The sequence below is a fragment of the Canis aureus genome, chromosome 29 (genome assembly GCF_053574225.1).
Source record: "Canis aureus isolate CA01 chromosome 29, VMU_Caureus_v.1.0, whole genome shotgun sequence".
NCBI lineage: Eukaryota > Metazoa > Chordata > Mammalia > Carnivora > Canidae > Canis > Canis aureus.
This window is the reverse complement of record NC_135639.1, coordinates 3762876-3785358: the sequence shown is the minus strand read 5'-3', so window position 1 is coordinate 3785358 and position 22483 is coordinate 3762876. Positions and strand designations below refer to the sequence as shown.

The 22483-nt window shown below is 51.6% G+C and overlaps 1 long non-coding RNA gene across 4 annotated transcripts in view; it reads left to right on the top strand.

Annotated features, from left to right (window-relative positions):
* The window catches only part of LOC144300936 (uncharacterized), an 87163-nt gene that overhangs the window by 43237 nt on the left and 21443 nt on the right, over positions 1–22483 (top strand). For all 4 annotated transcript variants that reach the window (XR_013367680.1, XR_013367682.1, XR_013367679.1 and 1 more), the window contains exon 5: positions 21479–21578. This is a non-coding gene — a long non-coding RNA (uncharacterized LOC144300936). The remainder of the gene's footprint in view (positions 1–21478; positions 21579–22483) is intronic.

The window sequence follows — 22483 nt, the reverse complement described above, 5'->3', positions numbered from 1 at the left end:
TTATTTTGAGGGATGCCTGGGTGGCTTAGTGGTTGGGTGCCTGCCTTTGGCCCAGGGTGTGATCTTGGAGTCTTGGGATCAAGTCCCATATCGGGCTCCCTGCATGGAGTCTGCTTCTTTCTCTGCCTGTGTCTCTGTCTCTCTCTCTCTGCATCTCTTATGAATAAGTAAATAAAATCTTAAAAAAATATAGATAGATAGATAGATAGATAGATAGATAATTTGTTTATTTTTGCATGAATTTTGATTTCTTAAAGCATGGCATGCAATTTCATTTACCTCACCCCCTGTTTGGGTGGCCTCCTTCACTTATGCATCCAAGGGCAGTGTCTCACCCTTCTCACTCTGAGGCTGGCCCTACTTCTAAGATATTTGTGATGTTTATTCACTTTATCCATGGTGCTGTGGGCCAGGCACCAGCCTCTGCAGAGGATCTGGGTAAAGCATGGAGTAATGGGCCCTGGACATCAGGGGCATTCTAGCTCCTAACTCCTAACTTACTGTGCCATCTCTGTGCCCATCTCTGCCCCTCTCCAAGCCCATTTCTCATTTTTATCAGGAGTTTGGTCACAAGCTGTTGTTCTAATTGTCCCTGGGGATTCTGTTGGCTTGTCTTTCCAAGGTCACCTTACATCAGGGAATATGGGGCTGGTGCCCCAACTATACTTGTACTAGAGAAGCTCTACCCTTGTCTGGGTTTCATATTGATTTTCTACCTATGATATTGAGTTTTAAATACAGATTCTGCTGGCATTGATGACAACGGTGATGATGATGGTGGTGATGTTGATGATGGTGGTGATGATGGCAGTTGTGCTGAAAGGGAGATAAGAAGCATCACGTCCTGTGGGTTTTCATCTGTCTCTTATAAATAAATGGCTTTGTTGTCAAGTAGGATTTGGAGAAATACCTAAGATCTCAACAGTTTTACTACTTCAAAATGAGAAATATGCAATGTCCTTTAAGAGAGTTACTATCAGAAATGATTATATAAATAAATGTATTTGAGAACATCAGTTATAAATTAGGGTGAATTTAAAATTTAATCCTTCCTTCTTCCTTCCTTCCTTTCTACCTTCCTTCCTTCCTTCCTTCCTTCCTTCCTTCCTTCCTTCCTTCCTTCCTTCCTTCCTCTCTCACTGAAATCTCTGGAAATGGGTCCTCTTGCAGATTTAGCAAATAGCCTTACCATATGTCTGTTGCTACTAAGAAGCAATGCAAGGGGTTCTGACATGCAAATGTGCAGACATTAAGTTTATGCCCAAGGCATCATTATTACTTAGAGTAATAAAGGGACCTCCATTTGTTCATCGTTTTTCTCTTTGCTCCCCTTGGTGGCTGTCATTTCTCACAAGGCCCCACCTGATGGTCTTCCCTTGACCTTCTCTAGTCTATTTTTTTTGAAATCTAGGACTTCTGGCTGGGTGAGAGGAAGGAGAAGCCTCCCAGCATCATCCCTGGCAGATGCCCAACTTGGCCTCAGTGTCTAGCAGTACTGAAGCTGGGGGCTGAATGTCCTGGGGGCAGGAGGAGGTGTCCTCGAGGAGACAGGTGTCTGTAGCAAGGGCCATGCTTGGCATCCCTGGACCCCCTCTGATTAGAGGGATCAGGCCACCTCCTATGCACCCTTGTGCCTCATCCAGCGCATTTAAATGAAATCAAATATTTTGGGGGTTCCCTTCTCACAGCATCATGATAGACTGAGATCCTGCACCCAGATGGTGATGGGAAGCTGGCAGGATACAGTGGTGGCCCCTGGGTATCAGCAGGGATGGGGGCCCTGGAGACCCCAGCCCCTCTAGAGGAGCTGCCGCGTGCCAGCTCTGAGAGGTCAGCATGTAGAGGACACTCGAGCTGCACTTTGCAGAGAACCGGCACTTCGGGACGGCCAGGGCTGGTCAGCGGCTGTGCAGAGGGCAGGGTGGGCCAGGCCGGGAAGGGGACCCACCAAGTCAGGGGCCTTCAGGACTCACCGGACGATCAGGCCTTCTGGCTCTCTCACTCGCTTGCTGTGGGCCTCCGGGCCAGCGACTGAACCCTCTGTCTCAGCTTCCCCATCTGTGAACGGAGCTGACCAGAGCGTCCGCCTCAGCGGGCGTGCTCGGGACTCCGAGCGGAGCTGGCTTCACGGGCGCAGGGCTGGCACCTCGCCCAGGGCCGCGCGCTTACGGGCTCGACGCCCTGCCCTCACGGTCTTAGACTCTTAGTGACTTTCGAACAAGAGGCCCTGCCTTGTCGCCTCTCCTCAGGCCCCACCAGTTACAGACTGGTCGCACGGTGCATGCCCCTGGGCCGCACGGGGTGGGCCGCAGTCTCTCGGGAAAATTCCTGCGACTGTGCCGTGGCCAGGAGCCCGGCTGCCAGGGCCAGCACCCGTGTGTGTGCAGGAGACGTCGGGCTCCGAGCTCGTGCTGGCCGAGGTCCGTGGCCTCCGCCTCCGGCACTGAACAGGGGCAGCGCCCTTCCTCCTAACGAGCCAGGACGGCAGCCAGACCTGCTTCTGAGAGCTGGAGACAGTCAGAGGAGGTTGGCAGAGTGCGTCCGCGTGGTTTCGAAATAGAGATGCTCTTAGCAGGAGTGCGGGAGCATCAACTCCGGTTCGTGTCTAGCGGAGGCCAAACAAGACTATACTGCTTCTCTCAAGCATTCTGAAAACCAGACCAGGGCAAGCGCTGATGCAGGCTCCCAGAGAAAGTCAGCTTTTTCCGAAGGTCCCACCGTCCCGGCCTGCAAGCCGCAGCTGCCAGGAGGGCGCCTTCGTGCACTTTAGGAAAAGGCATTCCCTCCGGGTGACACTGCCCTGAACCAGCGCCTCGGTGGGGGAGCAGGTGCAGGGTGGATTTCAAGCTGCAGCACCCCAGGGTGCACCCCCTGAGTGGGGCCTCTGAAGTGCCCTCCTCGGGCCTACAGGGCAGGGTGGAGGCTGAGCCAGGACAAATTGCCATTTGCAGAGACGGCGAGTCACAGCCTTCTGGTCTCAGAGTTGAAGCCTGGGCTTCCCTGCCCCCAGGTGGGGGGGTGTGGTGTCCTGCTCTGCTGGGATGCTGCTGGCCTGGGACCTGCTGCAGGGACGGGATGCACGCCTAGTGCACGGGCAGGGAGGGGCAGCCCGCCCACCACTGGGCCCGGGTAGATACTCCAGTGCCTCTGCTTCCTCTTGGCTCCTGGCTGGAGAATTTGGATGCTCCCCAGCCAGACAGTCTCGGTCACCCAGGACAGATGAGCTTCACTTCCAACACCTGCCACGGCACAAGTTCTATGTCAAGATGGGTGTTGGGGGGTGTCTCCAGGTGCCAGGCCTGCCTCTCAGGGTGAGCGCGTCTGGTCCCCGTGGTCAGGGCACGTGATGTCCTATTAACCACTCTTGCTTCACACGCATCACAGTCACGGAGCCAGGGCAACACGGGCTCCCGCCGTCTCCGCTCCAGCTCACTGCTCACTTGGCCTCCGTTTAAGGCGCAGCTCAGGATTCTAATTTGCACCTCTCAGGTTTAAAGAGATGCTTGTGGGGAGAAGTGTTGGCTCTGGCGTTTAGGCCCTGACTCCAAGCAGCATTTCAATTCTGATTGGAAAGAAATCTCCGGGATTTCTACCCTGTGCTTTCTGAATTCGCACACGAGAGGTTTTCAGTGGGTGCTTTCTCTCTGCCGCGATGTGGGTTTTTCCACCTCATCTTTTGCAAACAGAACAGGATCTGTGAGCTGAATCCCAAGAAAGCCCGGCCGGGGGTCAGGGACGGCAGCCCCGGCAGCCACCTCGGGTTCGCGCGGCTGTTATGCCGGCCTGCCTGTCAGTCCCTGCCCCTCCTGGGCTCCTGATTTTCATAATAACGTGAGGTGAGGAGCCTGCTGAAGTCACCGGGGGTTTGGCTAGAGGAGCTGGACCTTCTGTGACCATTAAGCCTCGGTTGGCAGCCTGATTGGGTGATCGTACGGAACCCCGAGACTTCGGGGGGATCCGGTGACCCTGGGGGGCAGGCCAGCTTCTAGCAGGTAACATATGGGGGTGGAGAGATAATATGCTTTCTCTGGTACAAATCCCCACAAACAACAGAGAGAGGTTCAAGTTGCACAGGGATCCAAGTTGGGGACAGAGAGCCTAAAATGGAGATGGAACCCTTCATCTGGCCAAGAAGAAAGCACTGATGGGCAGGAGAAGGTTCCGGCAGCCAACGCTTGGTGGGCAGGGGAGCGGGGCAGCTCCCGGCCCCGGCCTCTCGGCAGCGGGCAACAGGAGGGCAAGCCGGGGCCAGGGCTGGGCGACCAGGGGAGCCCACCCGGAGCACTCCCCGCTCCTTCCTCCGCTGCCTGGCCCTTGACAAAGAAAACCCAGGAAAGAAAGAGGCGGAGAGTCTGGATATTTGGGAAAGGGCTCCAGGGACCGGCCAAACGAGGGCTCAGACTCTGAAAAGTGAGATTAGCACTAAGGGAATACGAGTCTATTTCAAGCCTTGAAAAAATAAACCATTAGAGAGAGAGGAAAGAAAAAAAAAAAAGAAAAGAAAAGAAAGAAAATCCCAGAATGAGGAGGGAACAGGACCCTTCAGAGGAGACGTGGTGAAGGCTGGATGACACAAAGCGGGGAGCGATGGGGACAGGGAGGGGCAGCGGGCCTCGGAGTGCCGGCCTTGCCGCCACCAGCTCCCGGCATGGACACATGGACGCACGGACGCACGGACAGACACACGGATGCGCTCATCCACTCCTTGGGAGGCTTCCCCTCACTTTCCTGCATTCAATAGATTCCTCTTCAAGAGGAGAACACACAAACCAGAAAACATTTCCTTTTTTTTTTCCTTACCAGGGGACCCAGTGTTGCGGTATATGGGTTTTGATAACATGTATGAACTGAGCCTCTAGAAAAAGGTGTCATCCACCTTTCATGTTAAATTTGACAAAATGCCGATGTCCTCCATCCCCCCGAAATCAGGAACCGCGGCCTGCGGAGAGAGCACGGTTGTAAGAAGTGTAAAAGGCACCCTCTTAAAAGTGTTTCTTCCAGCAAAATGGAACCACCAAAGTATCCGCTTTGCCACGCCAAAGAGCGTCCCTCTGGCTCGCTTTGGCAGAAGTCCACTTTTATTCCAGTTGTTGACTTTCAGGCTTTGCTGTGTTCTGAAAATCAACAAACACCACGCCAGGAAGCATGCGCCTCATTTTATCAAATGGTACCCGGCTTGGTAATGGCCTCCCCAGATAATTCGAGCTGATCTGTGGTGATGACCAGGGGGACGGCAATGATTGTCATGTTAGTAAAAAAAATCAAAACAATCATGTTACGTCAGTTCTACCATTAAAAGACTTGCTTCTCTGCAAATTTTTGCGCTCAGTAATTAATACTCTGGGGCTTGTGGTTTCCAAGCCGGTTCTCCAGGCACAGAGATGCCACTCACCTGATAATTATTTCAGGAAACCATGCACGAATGAATGTGATTGACAAATGCAGCATTGCTGTAATTGCCTCAAGCAGAGTCGGTGAGAAAAGGAGAAAGAAAGAGGAGAGTTAACTAGTTGTGTGCTTACCTATCAGACGGGAAGTGCCATGGCACAGGAAACCTGGTTGTTGCAAGACACCTGACTGTTGTACTAATCACACAGCAAGATCGAAGCTGGCAGATTGCATCAGGCGAGGTCCTGCCTCACGTCCTAAGTGTAGCAGTGACCAGGGCTGGGTGTGTTAGAGGAGAGCGTGCAAATCTCCCGGCGCTGCTATAGCAGGTGCGCCCGGAGAGGCCGGTTCTAGCTCGTGCCCCCGAACAGAAAGCTTCCAGAAAGCCTTTCCGGGCTTCATGCTGAAGAACCCTGATTACAGAAGTTGGTTCCCTTCTGTAGCTCGCAAGTGTCTTTAGTGTTTGGGCAGGATTTTGCTTGGCTGTGGGCTGTGGGCTGTGGGGTTTTCCTCGTATGAGAAGCGTTCCGCGCATCTCAAGCAAACACCTGTCTCTTTTCTGTCCCAATCGCCACTACCTCTCACTGCTGGGGTGAGGGGAGGGGGTTGGGGGGTGGTGCACCTGTGGCTCCGCATTTGGGGTTGAAGGAACGCATTCAACACAGGCCTAGACCTCCATTTGTCATCGTAGGTCTCACGACTAACCATGCACAGGCGCTGCGTCTTGACGATACGGCTCTGCCCGGGACCGCGTCACACTGGATAATCTTGCACCCTTGACGTTTGCTTTCTTCTGTCTATTTCCAGTTTTCAACATAGTGCCAGGCATGTAGGAGGCATTCAGTGAAAAGTCATTGGGTTGATTGAAATCTTGTGGACAGATCCTTACCCGGGAGAGGCTCAGAGAGAGAGAGAGAGAGAGAGAGAGAGAGATTGAGTGGCATCTTGAAAGGACCATTCCATAATGGAAGAGCAAGATGTCCTGGAGATGAAGAATGTGGCCTTCGGGTCACCTGAGACCCTGGCTGCCACCTACGGGCTGCCAGGCTTGGCAGATGAGGCATTTCCAGCTCCAGAGTCACCACCAGCAGTTGCACGAAGAGACGGCCTTGCCAGTGGACCCCTCAACCTCAGTATTCACGTCCGTAAAATAGGGATGATCTCACCTTGCACATGCGCCCAAATGTCTTAATGTTTTTATAGTGTTCGGCAGAATACAGAACATTCAGGAGGCTTGTGCTAAATGGGAGCAAAAAGACAAGGCAAGCGTTGGCACATCCGGCAGTACACTTAGAGAACACAACCAAGCTCAGTGCCTGACTCGGTCGGAGACCTGGTCTGTGACTTTGCTAAACAGCTTCATCCCTCTGAGTCACAGGACATTGCTTTGCATACGGTTTGACTCGCTTTGAAAAGTAGGAAACAAAAGCATTAGAGCTGATGGGGGAACAGCTTTTCTTCGGTGCCAAAGTGTCTCTGCTCCTCATTCTCACGGAGGAGGAAATAAGCCTCATCTGTAAATTGACTGCCAGGAACTACCCACTGACACTATGTCAGTCTGTTTCCTTCAATTATTTGTTTCACCCAGATGTAACTTTTATTTATTTTTTTAAATTTTATTTATTTATGATAGTCACAGAGAGAGAGAGAGAGAGAGAGAGAGAGAGAGAGGCAGAGACATAGGCAGAGGGAGAAGCAGGTTCCATGCACCGGGAGCCCGATGTGGGATTCGATCCCGGGTCTCCAGGATCGCGCCCTGGGCCAAAGGCAGGCGCCAAACCGCCGCGCCACCCAGGGATTCCCCAGATGTAACTTTTAGCCTGTGTTTTCACTTAGTATTTTATTTGCTTGTCCATTCATTCATTCATTCATTCATTCATTCATTCATTTTTAGGGGCCAGGGGCAGAAGGAGAGAGAGAGAATTTCCAAGCCGACTCTGGGCTGAGCACAGATCCCGATGGGGGGCTCCATCTCATGACCCCAAGATCATGACCTGAGCAGAAATCAGGAGTCGGACGCTTAACCGATTAAGCCACCCAGGAGCCCCTTCACTTGGTATCTTAAGTACCGACTCCGACGGCCTTGTCTGGGCCACACTTGCTAACCATTCACTCCGAATGAACATCGTGCTAATTTCCATTGTCCTGACGATGGTCTTGCTGCATAAAGCGTGTTCCGCGCTTGCATTTTGTCCCTTACGTCTTCATACCTTTCCTTATGTCCTGAGCCGAGCACTACACATACTTCAAGGCTCTTGGAACTTACTGGCAAGTTGCCCCCCTGCAGGTGGTCTTACTTCACACCTTCCCCTGCCCTCCTGGAGGGGGAGCCGCCTCACAGCCCCACACCAGCCCCGCATGTCATCGTTAGCGTCGTCATGCCAACGTCATGGGTGGGAGAGTATATCTTAGAATTTGTTTACATTTACATTTTTTTGATATCTGGTTGAAGCTGAGCATTTTTTTTCTCCTGCTTATTAGTTATCTGAGTTTTCTCTTTAGTGAATTATTTATGTTCTTTGCCCATTTATCTAGTGGAATATTCAGGTTTTCTTACTGATTTGTGAGAGCCTTTTGCATATTAAGGTTAACCCTTGGTCATATTTACTGCAATTATTTTCCATCCAATTTGTTGTCGGACTTTTAATTAAAGATAATTTTATGTATTGATTTTTCAAAGTAGCCCAGGGTATTAACGCATCTCCACGACAGGGATGAGAATTTTCCAGCGGAAAAGTGAGGCTCGGTGCAGGGGGTGCACCCCCGTTGGAGGCTGGTGACTGTGGGTTTTGGGAGCCGGGTATCTCCAGATAATTCCGTCAGTCCTCTGCCTGCCTTTGGCCTCTGCGTATGCAAACATCGGGAGCGCTTCCTCCTGTTGGAACTGGTGTGGGGTTGCCAAGTGACTGTTCTGTTTGTTTTTCCCTCCTAACATAAATAATTTGGCGTGGTTTCCATACAAACATTTATCATCTCTTCCAAGTTATTAGCATGCAAACTCAGGAGCATTTCTGACTATGTCAGGGGTGTGAGGAATCAACCGCGAGATAATTACGAGGCTCGCACACCGACGGTGGCCGGTGCTCGCTCTGGGTTCCACGCGGGCCGTGCTTTGGTGGCCAGGGCCACGGGAAAGGCTGAATTAAATATTCCTATTAGTTGCTGGGCTCTTTTAGTCTCTCATTCATCTACAACTCTCAGATGAATACCATCTGGCCTCAGTCATTTATTACAATTTAATTTCTCCATTTGTTCCATCACTTCTTTCTTGATATTTCTATCAGCAAAAAAAAAAAAAAAAATGAGAGAGAGAGAGAGACCTCTTCCTCTGGCCCCTGTCACCTCGGTTGGAGGGACGCTGGACACGGGGACAGCTCCTTGCTGCCTGGGATGACCCAGAGCACTGGGCCCCCTACCCTGGGGCTCTCCATCCACACAAGGCCCTGACACGGGGCCACATCTGGGCAGCATGACAGGAAAGAGTGGACAGAAAAAGTGATCACGACTGAGTATGTTCCGCGTGGACAGCGTTTCTGTGGTTTTTCCTCTCCGTGCTGTTCTCGTTCGGGTAATCCGTGTCAGGAAGCTGTGAATCTGTGGCTAGCCGTGCACCCAGCCGACGTGCTTCACCAAAAAGTGCAAGGTCTCATCACTCCTCTCGAAGTTCACTCTTCCCTTTCTGTGGGTGATGGAAGGTGGCGTCTTCCTATAAACATCCAGGAAAGGAGCGTCCCTGCAAGAAACGATGAGACAGGCCACCTGGGTGTTTTGACAAGTCATTCTCTGCCCATGAGTGACACCTTGGGCCCTTTGGCATCCAGGCTCATCTGGGTGAGCGCGTGGCTGACCCGCCTAGACACCCCCCCGCCCCAGGCTGGGCGTGGGTCCCTTGTCTTGTGCCACTGCAGACAGATTCATCGCTAAAGCTTAGAAGGACCAAGAACCAGCAGTGGACTGTGTCCTCTCATAAACTGAAACGTTATCTTAAAGGCTCATGTATGCTCCTTGGGTGGTTTAAAACATTTCCGGGGAGGTCTCGTGGACAACGGTCGCAGCTGGGCCACTCTCCGCTCTTGCAGGGATCTGCACCTGCAGACCGTCCCCCGGCTCAGCTCCCCGGCATCCCTAGGACAGCGGCAGGATGTGCCGTCGCGGGCAGACAGTGCCTGTTTGCATGAGGAAGGTGCCCTGCAGGAGAGGGGCAGGCCGGGTCTGACACACCTGGTAGGGCGCACACCTGACCTTCCGGAGGGTAAGCTCAGGCGAGAATGATGCTCCTCACGGGCACTGCCGCCTGGCAGGTAGCTGGTCCTGACGCTTACCCTGCCCAGAGCAGCAGGCAACCAGGACCAGAGTGCGTCCCCACAGAATGGGACGTGGGATCCCTTCCTACCCTGCCAGGCTGAGGTAAGCACTGTCCCAAGAGCATGCATTCTGCGTGTAAGGCATTCCTCCTCCTCGAGACTGCTGGTCAAGCCTCAGAAACAGGAGCCCCGGAGGCCTCTGGGAAGGTCTTTCCATCCCAGGAGTGTGGGGACAGAGGCGAGGGCTCACCCAGGGTGAGGACGGGTCTCACAAAGGGGGGCTTTCTCTCCTCTGCTTAGCTCCAGGGAGAAGGGTGTGTACAGGCACATGTGTGTGTGCATACCTGTGCCCATGTGCGTCACGTGTGCACATGCAGCTGAATGTGCAGGTGTCTGTGTGCTTATGGACATGTGTGCGGCTGCATGTTCACTTTGGGGGAATGGGAAGCTCTAGATGACTTTGCATATTTCCGCTTTCTCCTCCCCATACTTTCCTCCCTGTTCCTCCCAGAGAGAAGGTGACAACCAGGCAGGGAGAGGGTGAATGGAAGGCCAGAGCCAGGCTGGGCCCCGAAAGCTCTAACTTCAGTAGCTGACATTGATAGGCTCCTGCCTGTGCCCAGGAACACAGCCCTCAAGGTCTCCTGGGAGGACAAGGTCAGGAGGGTCCCTCACCTAGACTCAGGTGTCTAGTGCCTGAGCGTAGAGGACTCCCTCCCTCCCTCAATACATAGACTCTGATCCCCTTGCAGGTGTCTCACTGTGTGCAGGCGCCTCACGGTGCTACCGGCCTCTGCGCTCAGGCGGGGTGGAGAGAGAGGCATGAAAGGATGAACACAACCTGGTGGGGGAGTGTGTGTACATATGCGTTGCATGTGTGCGAGCATGCAAGTGTTTATGCATGGAGGCGTGAGTATGCACGTGTGCCTATGCACGTGTGTGAAATGTGAGTTTGTATGCACGATAGTATGAATGTATGAGTGTGAGCATGTGAGTTCTGTGCATGACTGCATGAGTGTGCAAGTGGGAGTGGGAGCATGGAAGTTTTTATGCATGATGGTGTGTGTGCATGTGTGTATGCATGTGTATGTGCGTGTGCATGAGATGTGAGTTTGTATGCATGATGATGGAATATGTGAGTGTGTGAATATGAGCATATAAGTTGTGTGCATGATGGTGTGAGTGTGCAAGTGGGAACATGCAGGTTTTTATGCATGATGGTGTGTGTACATGTGTGCATGCGTGTGCATGAGATGTGAGTTTGCATGCATGAGGACGGAATGAGAGCGTGCAAGGGTGAGCATGCCAGTCTACGCATGATGGTGTGTGTGCATGTGGGTACACGCTGGGCATGAGCATGCACATGTGTGGCAGCAAACATGCACGTCAGTGTACGGACAGAAGTTTTGAGTTGCAAAGGGCGTTTTCAGGAACCGCAGGGTCCCAGGATAAAGAAGGGCGATGGGGGAGGCAAACATCCTTTCAGTTAAGTGGGGATTAAGGGAGGCCTGTGAAGACCGGTCTTGCAGAGTAGGTGGGCCTCCATGCGAATGCCGTGTATGCGTGCAAGTCACGGACAGCAGAGTGGGCAGGGAGGCAGCTGCCATGCCAGTTGCAAGGGGACAGAAAGCCGGAGCCCATTGCTTCGTCCCTCTGCAGAGGCGTCCCCTGCTCCGGGGGCTGTTACAAACATTAAGAGCATGTGTGAAAAGTCCCATCACAGGGTCAGGGCCTCACAGCCCCTCCACCTGGCTGGTTCCCCTTCTTCCTCTAAAAAGGTTGTCACTGTGCCATCAGTAACCCAGCGAGAGACCGACTGTCCCCTCCCTGGAGATGCCGACCGTGCCAGGGCCACGGCGGGTGCGGCGAGTGGGGAGGATTGCCTTGAGAAGACTATCTGGAGGACGCGCGGAGACTCACTTGGAGTGTTGGGGGCCCTGCCCTCTGCGCCCACACGGCTCGGTAAGAGATGGCGTGCAGGGGCAGCTGGAAAGACAGACATTCTGGCCGCCGGCCCCACTGCTGGGTCCTTGCCCTTCCACACGTCCGTCCCCGGAGCTGGCCACGCAGGGTGCCTGCCCGCTGTGCCTCCAGAGACAAGCTGCAGCCTCTGTAAGACCTCGGTGCAGGGGCTAAAGTGTATTTAAACACAATGCACATTGTTTTCAGGGTTGTTGTTTTTTTTCCTGCTGGGGATGATTTTTTGTTGATGTTGTTTTAAACGTGAGAGCCACGCTCTTTGTGGAATTCGGCATAGGTTTATGACGATGCTTCTGTGGGGAGTGCAAACCAAGGAGCCCAGCTCAAAGGGAGGCACGAGCTTGGTGCAGAATGCAGATCCTCTGTGTGGGATTCTCTGGCTAAAAGGAGGAAAATGAGCCCCCAAATAATATGAGGAGTATGTCTGCAAGTGCTCCGCTTAGCTTTGTCCGTGAAGTAATTGTGTATGAAATGAGAGTCTTTGTCCAAGTTAAGTTGCGATGTGGACTCCATGAGCACGAGTCTCCTTGCTTTGCAGAGTCACTCGCTCCTAAATGCCCATTTAAACCCAGCTGCAAAGCATGGGACAGAAGTTTTCATCTAGAAGCAAATTTCTGGGTTAGCAGTCATTCCTGATGGAATTACTAAGAAATACGAGTTTCTAGCTAGAAGCATCAACTTCCACTCCCCCTGGGGGGTCTGGACCCTGACCTCTGACCTCTGGCCTCAAACCCTGGAGTCTGGTGCTGAGTCTACACTGCAGAGCTATGTGGGCCTGGCTGCCTTGCTGGCCTGACGTCCTCGAGATTTGAGGGATCACAGGCCCCTTAAGGAACCTGACCAAAGCAGGCCACCTTTGCAGGGGAAATTCATATCAGTGCAAAACATCACCCTCAAAAGTGGGGCAACTGGGCTGGACTTTGCTGAGTTCTGCAGGTGGCGGGCGGTCCCTGATAGAAGCCCTGCCCCGGATGCTAAAAGGGACAGCGGGAAGCAGGGCACGGACGTCACCTTTTTGGGGCCTGCTCTAGCCAGTCTCTCTCTCATTTTTGCTGCACCTCAAGCAAAACAAAACCACCGGAGCCCCCCGGGGGGCGGGGTTGACACAGGTGCACCCTCCACATGCACAGACACGTACACCCCACTTCCCAAACCTGGGATCACGTGGGCCTGCAAGCTACCCTTGGCTTTAGATGTAATCACCCTAGTTTAGAGAGTGACAGCTTTATTGTTCAATAAAACAAGTTAATTGCTTCAACTATCCTCACTAGCGGATAGGAGGTTTTCTATATTTATCCGAGGAACAGGGGGACACGGCACGGAACACGAGAGGCAGGGTCCTCGGAAGCAGATCTGAAGGGGGACGGAGGCTGCGGCCCTTGACTTTGTCCCTGTGAGGCTTCGGCGCCGGCAACTAAGGGGCGGAAGAGATATTTAAGGAAATCACATCCGAAGGGGACGATTCACGGAGGCTCTTTAAAAATCCTCACGTGGAGGAGAGCCCGGCCGTCTCTTTGTGTCACCCGCCCCCCCACCTTCTCCGTCTCCCCACCAGGTCCCCTCAGCAAACAGACAGGCTGCTGCCTCTGGAGTGGAAGAAGAGGTGCCCAGAGCATCGTGATGAGGCGGAGGGCGGAGTGATTTAATTGTCTGGTTCCTTCTGTGCTGGAGAATATCAAACAGATGAGGAGGATAAAACAGGGAGCTCAATAATTAATTTTCATGTTCCTCACTAGTGGGGCTGCAGCGGGCCCTGTGCCGTGATGAGAGGAAGAGGCTGGATTGTGAAGTTTCACTCATTAGCTACGTGTTGTATGAAAATACCTGTATTTTCAAAAGGCCGAGTGACAAGAATGGAAAATTTCAGCTATTAAAAATATCCTGGTGTCAGGGACTTTGGTGAGAGAACAAAAACTCTCTGATTCCCTCAGATAAATAATGAAACGCGTGGTTGTTGAGAGGTGAAGGGTCAAAACTCCCCTATTGACTAAACACAAGGTTGACTTAAAAGATCTTCAGAAGTTGTTCAAGGAGCCGAGCGGCAGGCTGGGGTGTTTTGCCTTCTAATGAAACCGAGGGGCCTCCGCAGATCCCCGCCGCCGCCTGCCGCACGCGGGACCCGCAGCCCGGGCCAACCACCGGGTGATGCGTCCCGGGCTCCGACTTTATCCAAGGTGGGGATTAAGATGCAAATCCGATCCGCATCCACTGTGCGGGTGTCCGGCCGAGTCGGGGGGACGGTGGGCCTGCGGCAGACCCGCAGCCTCCTAAAGGCCGCTGGGCGCGCGGCCACCCCGGCCGGGTGCGGGAGCAGGGCTGCCTTTTCTTTCTGGAATACCGATGAGCCCAACGTGCAGTTGTTCCCAGGCTTAGGATTCAGACCTGGGTAACGTCATTTTTAGCACAAATTGTTCAATCATTCAAACACACAAACATTTCAAGGTAATTTCTGCAAATCCCCATTGTGATCTAATTTCTTATTAAGCAGAATAAAGCTGTTTGGCATTGCAATTAATCAGTTTGGAGCTCCGCAGAGCGTTTGCTGCAGGGAACTTCCTTTTTTTATTTTTAAAGGGGTATCAGAGTCACGTTCCTCGGGTTTATGCCCTGCAAGTCTTGCGCACCCAGCGAGCCACTGGCCCGGTCACACACCCACGTGGGCGGGACGCTCGCCCGACCTGGCAAGGATAGCCTCAGAGAGCTTTATCGCCACCACTTTCTTTTGCGTATGTGCACAGAAACCACTGCCATGAAGATTAGTAAGTTGGCATGTTATAAAAAAAAAAAAAAAAAAAAAACTCGGAGGTGACAACACTGTACGGATGATAGAATGGCCCTGTGTCTAGGTATTAGATCATAAATCCTGTTTGTGCACGTCTTTTTCCATTTTGTAAGTCTCTTCTCCCAAGAAAGCCCCTCGTGAAAGTGGGGGGGTGGGGAGCTAAGCCTGAGAAAGGGACGTGGGGACAGAGGGGGAGTGCCCGGGCCTGGCGTTCCTGCTTCAAGAGCTTTGCACAAACAACAAGTCATTCATCAGCAGCCCCACCGTCGTCGTGAGAGATGTGCACCCGGACCCCTGAAGGTTCCCGGGTAAATGTTACTCAAAGTCTCACAATTCCTTTCAAAGATTTGGATCTAATTTCTAGTTGCGACTGATCAATAGGCAATTTATGAATGACCGGTATCATTCTCAGGGGCTTCGACAGACAGCCCTGGGTAAATACTCATTCACCAGTAATCACAGTTGCGAGAGGCAGCACCACAGTTAGTAATTTAAGAGGCAAAGCAAAGCATGTGTTTTTATTTAACAAGAAAGATCTCAGGGCAGAGAGGGTTATTATTTTAGAAGCAGAAAGGACTGTCTTTTGAGCAGAATAAATGGGGGGTCATAATTCTCTAATCTGACCTAATTTTAACAAAGGAAAATGATCTGTTAAAACGTCCCAGAGATAATACAAATTAGACCAGGTCAACAGTAGGTCAAATAGATAGGGTGCTAAAACATCCTTTTTACTACTTTGTAGCATTTTATGCTAATTCAGTTCCCTCCTCTGTGATAAACAAAGCAAGTGGAAAGTAGCTAGCATCACACAGTGATGGGTCCCTGAGCTACAATTTAATACAAATCTAGTAATTCCATTGTACAACATATCTAGTTCATTTAGGAACCACCTACACTGAAGGCGCACAGATTAGATTGCTCGCCTCACATGCAGGTACATCGCCTGTAAAGCTCCAAAAACAAATACGGCTTTAGCGGATAAGCCTTACGTGGAATTGTGCGGGGTGCATGTTGGAAGAGGCACTGAGTTGTCATGAGAAAAAGGTCCTAAGTGCTGGAGGGATCACGGGCACGGGCCGCAGACCTGGTGGCTGCAGAGGGCGCAGAGGCAGCGTTGACGCCCAACAGGGGAGGCTCTGGGGTCACCGCCATTCCATATATCCTCCCCAGGACCCTGCAGGGAGGAAGGGAAGGGTGGAGGGGCGCTCTGTGTCCCTCCTGACTCATGGTGAGCGTCATAAAAGCCTCAGCCAGAAGTAACTTCACTCCCTCCATGCTCCATCAACCCATTAGGGGAATTTCCTCTCCTCCGCACTGAAAATGAAACCCCGTGCCCTGCAAAAGTTGAATTACCTGTGTATATGATCTCGCTCCTCCTAAGAGAGGGTTTTGTTCACTGTCATCCATCACGGGGTCAGACGGAAGGAAGGACTGTTGGGGGCTGGGACAAAGAACTGAGCCCGTTAGAGCTATGGAGCACCCACCGGCCTCACTGGGATGAATCCACTGGCCTCAGCACCTCATTGACAGCCTCAGGGTGACTTAGGCCCCGGCGGAAGCAAAGGCCTTTGCGCATGTGACCCGTTAGTGCCTTTTGGTGGGGAGATTGGTTTCTTGGCTGTGAAGAAAAGGAAGATAAACTGGCGAAAGCCTCCAGATGAAAAAAAAAAAAAATGCATTCAGGCCTGGAATAGGCAGTAAAGATAAAATTGGTGGTGGTTTGAATCCCTAAAGGTGTGACATTCGGATCTGATTAAATTCGCCATCAGAGACCATATCTACATGCACAACTGCTTCTTCAATTTTGATGAAATTGACTCAATCCCATCCAAAGAAAACGGCCGATTCGCAGGCCTGATGAAAACTCCTGCAGACTCTCCGAAGCCCCTTGGGATCGCCAAGGAGTCTTCTGCACAGGAAAGGGACAGTATCTTTAATTCCACATTTTGGCAAAAGCAGTAATGATTTTTGCAGACCTGCCGGTTCTCATCGGATGCAGGCATGACTTTGTTCTAACCACCTGGTGGGAGTTCTTACTGGACGTGGGGAAGCCTGACTCCTTTACCCCCCTTCCCACTTCCTCTGCGAAAAGAGATCAAGCAGCGTTAGTGTTGGGGGACTTTTAATTGTGCCCTACGTGCTCCATGCTGGGCCTGTAGGAGGGTGGTCTGTGTGTCTTCTGCCCCAGGAACATACGGTCCAGGTGAGGTGACGGGGCCAAGAGCCAGCTCAAGCATCGGGCGCCGAGGGTAGCTTCCAAGAATGGACGGATGAAGCGAGAGATGCGGAGCGACGACGTCCAGGGCACCCAGCTGGGTAGAAATACTCAGGCCTTTGTCAGGCCCAGTAATCAGGTGCCGTACCCAGCACTGGGCAGTCCTCACGCACAGCCGTGCAGAAGGGAAAGCTGTTGCTATTTTCCGAGCAGGAAACCGAGGCACAGAGGGGTCAGTGACTTTCTCCAGCTGATGATAAGGCAGTGTGGGTCCCAGCCCCTCCGTCTGGCTCCAGCACCCACACCTCCGACCACAGCTCCCGACTGGAGCACGGGACGTGATGTACGAGTCAACAGAGAGCTCGGGGTTCAAAGTCAGAGCGTGGAGGAGCGTGGACCTCACCTGTAGGTGAGAGGGAGCATTTAACATTTGCATCCCGACCCAGTATTTGAGAAGGTATCTGAGGCCAGTCATCTGGCTGAGGTGCAGACGGTAGGGGCGAATGGAGCCCCGTGTGATGTGAAATCAGGAGGGGCTGGGGGCCTGGCAGGGACTGGTCAGGGTGCAGCTGCAGGCTGGGTTCCCACGGGCAGCAGGCCAGGCCGTGGGGGCAGAGGGAGCCTGGATACACCTGCGGAGGGCCGGGGGAGAGGACGGGAGGACACCACCTGGAAGTGCGCCCCACAGCACCGGGACAGGGGCTCCCTGGACACACCAGCTGACCTTGAGTCCCGCTGACGCTGAGGGGGCCTCCGAGGGAGCCTGTCCTGCTCTCCATCTCCACGCGGGAGACACCGCCTGCGCTCAGGGGCCTCTCATAACTGATGCATTGGTGCTCCTGGGGGAAACCAGCAGCCACCTGACCTGCCACGTTTTCGGTTATCCCACTAGACTAGGAGAGACCTTTGAAGGGTGGTGTAATCTTGCCCATTCTCATCAGGATTCTTTATTTCATTAAAACTCATGAATTCCACTTAAGAATTCTGTGAAGTCTTTCACTAAAATGATATATAATTTTAATCACAAAATAATTCTTTTGTAACTTTAACTTCTGAGAGAAAAGAGGGGAAAAAGCATATAACACCATTTTCCCCCCAAGTGTTCCCGGAGTAATTGCACTGGGGTTTTCATTAGTTTACTAACTGGGAGACTCTTTGTCAGATTTCCCTCCTTACCACCCTGCCTGTGGGACCTCTGTCTAAAAATTCCTATTAGTTTTCATGGTTTTATAGCTTTTTGGTATAGATGGTCACCTGATTAATTAGCTATAAAACTACACAGGGAAGTATAAAACAGACACCCAAGTACACCTTGTATGTAATGTATTATTCATTCCACCCAGTGCGATAGTGTATTTGCGGGAGCCTTTGTGCTGGAAATCTCCGGCAAAGTGTTGCTTAGCGATGCATTTGCCTGCAATATGGACAACACAAAATACACACTAAATGTTGTTTTTCAATATTTCTTTTTGGCTAAATGAAGAAATAGAGACAATATGATGAAGCCAGATGTCCCCCACTGGAGAGCTCTCAAGTGAGCTTCCAGCATCCCAGCCCGGGCAAGGACAAAGCGATCAGCTACGATGATTTGAGAAGGGGCTGACATCATCATGTTCTTCTTCTGCCAGCAAAGCCCAGGGTCCTATCTGCATTGTCTAATTCAGCGGCATGTTCACAGAATTAAGAAGGATGCTCGAGGCCTGAGACAATGTGGAGGTATTCAGCGGGTACCTGTCAAGTGCCAGGACTTTGGCAGGATTCTAGGAGTTACACGAGAGATGGAGGTGATGCAGGTGGTCCTGTTCCTGAGGGCCCCCAGGAGGCGTGGGCCGGGGTGGTTAACGGGTCCAACGAGGATTGGATCTGTCCCCTAGGATGCCTCGTGAGGCTTTGGGAACCTGCCAGGGCAGCAAGCCCACTGCCCCTGTGCACCTGGGACTTGGGGGCAGCGAGAAGCCCACTCTCCTGGCGTCCACGGCCTACAAGAATGCTTTTCTAGCTGAGAAGCACAGGACGGACCCAGCGGGGTGGGGATTTGGAGGCACAAAGGCCGTGCTCCGGGGAAGTACAGGCATGCCTCAGGTCTGCTGGCGAGTGAGGGAAGGAATGACTGGATTGAGCAAATACTGTCTCCGCTCCGGTCTCTCTCCGTGGTCCCCTGTCCCCCCTCCCCGCCGCACCAGTCCGCTCGGCCTTGAAGTCCATCTTCTTTGCCTTCAGAAATAATCTTCAGAAGTTTGCTTCAATGGAAGGATTTTTTAAAAGGCAACTTGCACATTTTCTTCCCCGGACACTCTGGGGAAAATGGTGTCGGCCTGGCCACCTGTTGGAATGCAGCCCAGAAAGGCGGCTGAGAGTCGATATCAAATCAATAGTGTCACACACGGTGATGCATGGGAAGGGACTGTATCTCTCGCCTGAAAATCCATTTTGACAGGAGGGCAACATGGAGTCGTTTCTGACACCGAGATGATGGGCTAGCTGGTTAGGGAGTCAGTCCGCTTGCACACGGCCTTCCTGCTTGGCGGGAGGGAGCAGCCTGTGTGGACCGTAGCGAGACAGCGGCTCGGATGCACACCCACGCCTGCATGCTCCTGCCCCATTAACACATCACAAAAGGCTTGGCCATTTTCAGGGAGGAATTAGGGCTCACTGGGCCCCCACGAGGAAACTCGCTCCTGCTCCACCTGTGACTTTGTTCTGCCGCGGGGGGCTTGTGAGGGCTCCTCCTGTGATCCCACCCATCCATAGGCCAAGGCCCATGACAGTCTGGCTCTCGGTCCACGTCCCCGTAAACTGAATGCCGTGGTTAGCTTGCAAATGTAGCTCAAAAAATCCACCTAATGACACACCCAGCAGGACTAGCTTAATAAATACTCCAAATCTGGAAGATGTACACTTCTCCATACAAAATTAACACAGAGATCTCTTTCGGCTTGGCCGTTTAGCTAGGATCCCAGTATCTCTCGGGTACATTTGCATGATTATGATGATAGTGCACCGTTGGCTTTGTGTTTTCTCCACCAATGTGCTAGCTTTAGCACAAAAACACCACATGCAGTCCTCCTAGGCCACATGGGGACAGCCAAGAGCTGGCCCTGGGGTTTCTCCTCCGAGCCCTCTGTAGCACTTACACCAACACCTCGCTTCTCCATAAGTATTAGCTGAATGAATGACAACTGAGTAAAAGCTGAGCAAATCTGTTTACAGAGCACCTCAAAAATATCTCATTTAATCTTGTCACACCTATGGGGCTAGTATTCTTTGAACATTTGACTCGGAGAGGTTGAGTGACTTGTCCAAAGCCACCCAACAAGCAATGTTGTCTGAACACAGGGCTTTCTTGTGGTTCTCTGGGTCACAGAGCATACCTATCTCCTGCTCCTGCCTAAATAGTTTTACTCATACAAATGCAATGCTCTGCATGACATTTAGTTTCTAGAACTCATTTCTTTGATGAGAGTTATTTCCAAGTTATAAAGTTTGCATATAAAATAATTTATAGTATGGATCTGGGTTCCTCAAATGCAAGTACTGAGTTCTATATTCCTGCTAATCATCCACAATCCACAAAGTACCCTCCCTGGTCCTCATGTGGTGCTGGACCAGCATCAGGTGACCTCCCTCCCGTGGCATCTTGTGCATGCCTGGTGGAGGTGGCATGCTGCATCACCCTCTCTGGGCTCCTGGGATCATTGACTTGCCTGTGGAGCCAAATTCAGGATGGGCCAGGCTAGTGAAATAGTCTTCTAATCACACGGTCTTTGGAGGCAGCTAACCCTACCCCAGACCTCTCCATGTGCCAGCTCATGAGTGTGCAATGCTTCTGAAGTTTGCACGGCCTCCTGGTATTTTATTGTCTTCACCTGTGCAAGGACAAACAAGCTGTGGCATTGATCTCAGGCTCCTGAGGGACACCAGCCACCTCCCTGGGAGTCTTTTTTTCCTCCCAGACATTGGTGTGCTGCAGCCCAGATGACTATACCCAGCCTTACTCCCGACCCTGTAGGAGCTAATGGGATGGACCAGGCTACTCTCCACCAGACCTCCCTGCCAGCGTGCCTCTGCCTTGGTGGCCCTGTCTAACACAGTTGGAAGACACCTGCTCGCACAAGTTGACACTCGGTATTACGAAGCTCTGCTAACCTGAAGTGAAGACACAGCTGACATTACAGAGGACAAAGCGGAGCAAGAGATTCACAGACGCAGCCCTTTCCTCCTCCCTTCAGCTTTGCAGGTTCCTGATTTGGGTTTCCAGCAGCAGAGCCGCTTTTGCTTTTCCTCACATTACAGTTGAGGACCTGAGACGGACGCTGGCACTTCTCAATTCAGTGCTAAAAGCTCTGCAAAGCAGCAGCTGCTCTTGTCGCGGCAAACAATGTATAATGATGGCTCTTTGCACTCAGAGAGGGTTTTTATTTCCAAAGCATTTAAGAGACATTAACTAATTAACAAGTTTCTTGAAGGCTCTGGGTCTCTGTATCTCTATGGAAACTCCTTTTACATTGAACAGTTTATTCAACAGTGGAGAAAAGGAGTGTCCCTAGTACAATCATTTGTTGGGTCAATAAAATTAAATTAATGTACATTTGAAATTACAAAATCGGAGAGATAGGAAACCAGTTTTTCTTCTTTTTCTTTTTTTTTTTTTTTTTTTAATCAAACTTACTGGATTAATGAAAGAAACCTGAGTGGTCAATACAGTGTGTAGGGGGGCAAGAAAAGGCAGAAAGTCCCCAAAGATTCCCTTTTAGAATTGTAATAAACAAATCAAAATCTCTCTCTCTCTCTCTCTCTCTCTTTTTACAGGGATGGTGGACTATGGAATTATACTAACAAGTTGCAAATAATGCACAGATCAGAAGTCCCATGCCAGCACACCAGGAGACACTTGAAGTCAGTCACAAAGGTATGTGGTCCACGCGTGTGCGATGAGATACACCATCTTCTGTTCAAACATATTTGAAACAAAATCCATTAAGCCAAATACTTCCAGGTAAAACAGATAATGAAATGTTTGTGACAGTTTTCAAGGCTTCTGATTTTCCCACTTCCTCCCTACCCAAGAGGCATCGCATGAGGGGGCTTCAAGGAGCAGAACGTTTCTTCTCTTCTACTTTGGCTTTGAAGAAAAGGCCCCACTAACCCTCAAACTGTCTCAAAAAAATTTTTTTTCACACTTTACTATGTTTTGATAAATTGAGTTCTACTCCTGTGACACAGGTAATAAGAGGTCTTTGGGGAAGGTGCAGGGAAAGGGCCCCACTTGGGCTATTTCTGAGTCAGAAACTACTTCATCAGCGATAGAGCTTCTTCCAGGGAAAAGAATGATCCTGAAGTGGAAACACCAGGCAGGTTGTCAGGCCTGCTAGTGAAGATGCTCAGCATCCTGCTGGATGCGCCTCCATCCCCATCGGGCCTTGCCTGGGGATATGGCTTTGCTGGTCCAGTGATACCGGCGGGTGAGGCCAGCATGCTGTCACTCACTCCACTCAGCAGAGTTTGCACTTCCAGCCCCCCAACAGCCACCATGAGTGGGTGAGTTAAATTGCAATGGACATTTCTGAATCCCCGTCACCACCTTCCAGTGCCCCAGAGAGTGGAGAGTGATTTGCTAATGGAAAGAGGCATGGGTAAAATCCATCACTTGCTTTAGCTTCTTCATTCACCTCATCACCTTAAAAGCACTCAGAATTTGTTCTGCAAGCCTGGGGACCTCACAACGACCGCAGAGAATGTTCATGGCTGGAAATGACCACCTCATCAGGACTGAGGCCCCAAGTCACCCTAGATGCTGGTTGACTCTAAAATCAT